The sequence below is a fragment of the Sturnira hondurensis genome, unplaced genomic scaffold (genome assembly GCF_014824575.4).
Source record: "Sturnira hondurensis isolate 20B ecotype Veracruz unplaced genomic scaffold, ASM1482457v3 Scaffold0008948, whole genome shotgun sequence".
Taxonomy (NCBI): domain Eukaryota; kingdom Metazoa; phylum Chordata; class Mammalia; order Chiroptera; family Phyllostomidae; genus Sturnira; species Sturnira hondurensis.
The window spans coordinates 3,810,725-3,816,724 of NW_028081579.1; positions in this window are offsets into that span (position 1 = coordinate 3,810,725).

A 6,000-nucleotide genomic window follows, 5' to 3' on the forward strand; every position below is an offset into this window, starting at 1 on the left:
AAATTTTTATTTACTTGTGATTTGAGAATACAATATACTCTTGTGTTAGGTAGCAGATATGCATACTTATATATATTTTTTTAATTTTAATTTAATTTAATTTTTAGATTTGTATTTATTTTTAGAGAGAGCGGAAGAGAAGGAGAAAGAGGGAGAGATACATCAATGTGTGATTGCCTCTCACCCTCCCCCAAATGGGGGCCTGGCATGTGCCCTGATTGGGAATTGAACCAGCGACTTTTTGGTTCACAGGCTAGCACTCAATCCACTGAGTCACACCAGCCAGGTATATATTTACATTTTATATGTGCGTGTTTTATCATTGCAACCTAAGTAAATCAACCTCTTATCTGTAGATGAACCTTTTTGAATGATTGAATTAGAGTTTCATTTTTTATTACTGTTTCTAGGGGGAAGTTTTCATCAGTCACCAAATTTATACTCAAATTTTTTTTCATTTTTTATTGTTTACACTATTACCATTGTCCCCACTTCTCCCCCAATTTACCGGCTCCACGAGGTCCCCACTTCCTCCTCCTCAGGCCATCACCATACTCTTGTCTATGTCCATGGGTCACCCATATATATTCTTTGGCTACTCCCTTCATCTTCTTTCTTCTAGTCCCTCTCCATCCTCCCCTCTGATAGCTCTCAGTCTGTTCCATGTAGCCATGCCTTTGTTACTATTTTGTTCATTAGTTTATTTTGTTCAGTAGATTCCACATGTAAGTGAAATTATATGGTATTTGTCTTTTACCGACTGGCTTATTTCACTTAGCATAATAGTCTCCAGTTCCATCCATGTTGTAGCAAAAGGCAGGAGTTCCTTCTTTTTATTGCTGTGCAGTATTCCACTGTGTAAATGTACCATAGTTATTTTTTTTAATCCACTCATCTACTGAAGGCCGTTTGGGCCATTACAATAGATCTTGGCTATTGTAAATAATGCTGCTATGAACATGGTAGTACAAGTATTCTTTTGAATTGGTGTTTCCGTATTCTTAGGATATATTCCCAGAAGTAAGATTGCTGGGTGGAAAGGTAGTTCCGTTTTTAATTTTTTGAGGAAACTCCATACTGTTTTCTACAGTAGCTACACCTATCTGAATTCCCACCAACAGTACATGAGGGTTCCTTTTTCTCCACATCCTCTCCAACACTTGTTTGTTGATTTAGTGATGGTAGCCATTCTGGCAGGTGTGAGGTGACATCTCATTGTGGTTTTAATTTGTATCTCTCTGATGATTAGTGATGTTGAGCATTTTTTCACATATCTATGGGTCATCTGTATGTCCTTTTTGGAAAAGTGTGTATTCAGGTCTTTTGCCCATTTTTTTAATTGGATTGTTTTGTTTTTCTGGTGTTGAGTCATATGAGTTCTTGATGTATTTTGGAGATTAAACCCTTGTCTGATATATGATTGGCAAACATGTTCTCCCATATATTAGTTTCCCTTTTCATTTTGCTGATGGTTTCTTTAGCTCTGCATATGGTTTTTAATTTGATGTAGTCACATTTAAATTTTTTTCCTTTGTTTCACTTGCCCTAGGAGATACATCAGCAAAAATATTGCTACATGAGATATCTGAAATTTTACTGCCTATGTTTTCTTCTAGGATTTTTATGCTTTTACAACTTACACTTAAGTGTTTTTCCATTTGGAGTTTATCCTTTTGTATGGTATAAGTTGGTAATGTAGTTTCTTTTTTTCCTCATGTATCTGTCCAAATTTCCCAACACTATTAATTAAATATTTTTAAAAATTTTAACCAAAGACTACTTTTACTTCAGAGGCATGGTCTATCTCACCAACAAGATTGAAACTCCTTGAGGTCTAAGAGAAACCCCATTTTCAGCTTTCCTAATATTTTTTTGTGGCCAAACATAACCTCTTAGGAATTTCTTCTTTTAGTTTACCCTAAAAATTCTTACAACTTAAAACATTCTTTTTATTCTTGCTTTGGTTAAACCATAGTTTCTTATGGTTGACCATCAGGTTGAACACAAACATTTTAGCTTGGTGTTCAAGTTCATAGGCATCTGACCCTAATGTGCCACTTCAACCTCTAATCTCACCCTTTACTCCAGCTGAGGAAACATCATCTCTGCCTCTTCCTTGCTCATTCCCATTTCTAGACTTTTAGTTGCTGTGTTTCATACTAGAAATACACTCTTTCTATCAGTTTAAGCCTAATATTTCTTGTTCATCTAATGGTATATCTTTGTCAATGAAACCTTCTAAATTTACTCCACTCAACACTGATCTGTCCCTATTGCTTTATTATGTGGCCTAGGACCATTTGCTTGAATGAAATGATATTCTGTGTCATCCTCCAGTTCCTTCATGGAGCCCAGGTCTATGTTTTCTACCAAATTACAGCTTCTTGGTGAAAAGGGAGACCATAAATCCATGAATAAATGAGTGAAGAATAAAATAGTTTACCCTAGTGTTCCATATAATATTCTCTTACATTCAGTCTTTGAAGAAATTTATTTATTAATATCCTTCTAGTTCTATACCTAGAAAAGGGATCTGCACACAAATTTGGCTTGAACAAACAATGAATTAGAAGAGTTGTCATGTCCAATCTTTTCCAGATGGCTGTGGAACTCATTAGCACACTAAATTTTCTGGCTTTTCTCCTTCTGAGAAAATAAGGGGATTACTGTTCTTCACCCCATTTGAAGTTAGCATGACCATATGATTTGCTTTAGTCAAGTAATGTGGTCAGAAGTGACAAATAGCACTTCTAGGGAGAAGCTTTAATAGTGTTGTTATTTAACATTTTACTTTTCCTTTCTGCAGTAATTATGAAAGAATAGAGGTGGAGACTCTTCCTCAGTGAGGGTCCCTAAACGAGAATAATGTGCAGCAGAATCCCTAGCCAACTTATGATGGACTTGTAATAGCAGCAAGAAACAAACTTGTCTTGTTTTAAGCTACTAAGATGGATTACTGAAGTATAGCCTATCCAATGCTGCTTGATATAATAGCTTACTAAAGTCAAGATGGCACTCAGAATGTCGACATATGAAAAGACTGAAAAACAGAATAACTGGCTAAATTAAAGCATCTTCAAATATGATCCAGAAGTATACAAAATTAGGCATTTCATTTCTTAAACTTGTGGGTGAAGACTCAAGTTCAATAGATCCTTCAAGAACCCTGTTGTTTACAATTCCTTTTCTTTCTCCACTTTGCTATCCATTGTACCTTCAAACTCTGCATATTATTTTAGAATATTAAAATTTTATACTAACACTGACTCCACTAAAATCTTAGTCATTGCGAATTTAGTGGTAGATTTCCATAACTTTTATATATGTAATATTTCTGATTGAATATTAAAGTATCATGTGTCCTTGTAGGTACAGCTGCTAAATGATATGCATATTTGGCATCATTTTCCTGTTGGTATTGTCCAGGTAGTCAAAATAAAAAATCACATGTCTGGCTTTACTAAACCACTGGAGTTGCTTTTACCTATGATCTGTCTTGGTATGTAGCTCTTTAGCTTCATCTTGTTTGGGACTCTCTGAGCTTCCTGGACATGTGTGTTTTTCCCTTCACTGGGTTAGAAAAGTTTTCAGTCATTATTTATTCAAATAGGTTCTCAATCCCTTGCTCTCTCTCTTCTCCTTCTAGTACCCTTGTGATGTGGATATTGTTATGCTTTATGTTGTCCCAAAGGTCTCTTAAAACTATCCTCATCCTTTTAAATTCTTTTTCTTTTTGCTGTTCTGATTGGGTGTTTTTTTCCCACCTTGTTTTCCAAATCAATGATTCAATCCTCTGCTTCATCTAACCTACTATTTATTCCTTCCAGTGTATTCTTGATGTCATTTATTGTATTCACTTATGACTGGTCATTTTTACATTTTCTGTGTTCTTTTCCATGCTGTTGTAATCCTCACTAAGTTCCTTGAGCATCCTTGTCACTATTACTTTGAACTCTCTATCTGGTAAATTGTTTGCCTCCATTTCATTTAGCTCTTTTTTTCTGGAGAGTTCTCCTATTCTTTCATTTGGGATCTGTTTATTTGTCTCCTCATTTTGGTTGCCTCTTTGTGTTTGTTTCTAGGTATTAGATAGATCTGCTATGACTTCCAGACTTGGTAGGGTGGCTTTATATATATTAGGTGTCCTGTGGGACCTAGTAGCGTAGTCTCCTCATCACCTGAGCTGGGTACCCAAGGAATGTCTCTTGTGTAGGCTATGTATTGTAATTGAATCTTAATTGCTATTGGCCCGTTCATGTGTGGGATCAACCCTCAGGCTGGCTAACTGTGAAGCTCAGCCCAGACCATGACATGCAAGCTGCTGTGCAGGTGCTGATCACAGGAAGAAGAATTTGCTTCAGCAGGATTTGGTGCCTGCCAAAGCCTCCCTTTGGAAACACTATTTGTGAAGCTTATTGGTTCCTGCTCTGACATCTGAGGAAGGAGACTTGACTTAGGGTGGTAAACACACAATACAATATACAGATGTTTTATAGAATTGTATACCTGAAACCTATATAATTTTATTAACCAATGTCCCCCCAATAAATTCAATAAACAAGAACAGTTAGAAAAAAATGAAAAATAAATAAAAGGGTTGCTTTTACCTAGTTATGTCATAAATATACATCATTTTAAATATACATTTTATTTATTGTTTTATCTAGTATGGTATAAATATGCACTTTAAATATTTGGATTTTTATAATTCTTCCAAAAAGTAATGTATATATCTAAAGTTTCAAATGTAAGAGATGAGAACCTACTGAGAATACTTATTGTTTTTACTTTTATTCTTTTTTATAATCAAATATGCTGACAGATACATTCCTCTATGACTACATTCTTCACCACACATTAAGTACTATATAGTTATGAATAATGAATTGATTAAAAGGCATAATGAAAGAATGGCACAACTGTTTTTTTTAATTTCTCACTCTTGAGTATTCATTGCAATATTTCCTGCATCACATTAAATTTGAGAGCTTCTAAGAAGTATCCTTAGAATTCCAATCTTTTGGAAAGAATAGTTATTCAATTAGAGTTTTTTGATCATGATTATTTTATGATAATGGTCTTATATGGCTAAGATTTGCATTTATGTTGCACTTAGATGCAGCATTTCATTTTACTAAATTCCAAGAACCATTCATGACTTTTTTATTGTACGCAATATTTACAAGTTCTGTATCCTTTTTGGATTCTCAGTAAAAACGGGGATGCTATTTGATAAATACAGTGATAAACCAGTACCATATGAAAAACATGACAAAACATGACATATCAGAACCATTTGAAAGCAAACCAGAAACCCTCATATGTAGTCTTAAGTAATAGTTTGGAATTGATTCAGAAACCAGTCTTTCAGAGATGACCTGCAATTCCCTTGCAGTTTCACTAGAGAAATCAAGATTTTAGTAACACACATGATATTAAGGCATTGGTACCCTCCCACAATAGAGGGAGGAACTGAGGTTATGTCACCATCACCATTTCTAATAATATGCTGCCAGCTAAAGATGGAAGCTAGCCAAATTGCTGATAACTTCATTCATTCTAGTGGTCAGATATGAAAAGAAATAGCATTTCAAATGAATTGTTTATTAGAGTGATTATAGAAAAAAGTTTATTTTGTAAAAAAAACCTTTAACCTTTTTTGTCATCCTCATTTAAGGTATTCAGTTTATCAATGCTCATTCAACCAGTATCTATTGAATCTGGGCTGTGTTATGAAAATGAAACCCATGGTATTGCATAGAGTAAAAGGCAGGCTAGGCTGCATGTCATAGAAGCAGCATGGAATAAGCTGACTTTCTCAGGGAAGTTTCCAGGTACAGGAGACAGAGAAGGCTTGGTGGGAGAGATCATTCTTAAGCTTAGTCTTGAAAAATTGGTGAGATTTCAGGTGGTGTAGTTGAGAGTAATAAAACAGACAAAATAAATACAAGGGGACCATATGGTGGCAAAGACATCCGTATACTGTAGTAATTGTAGACC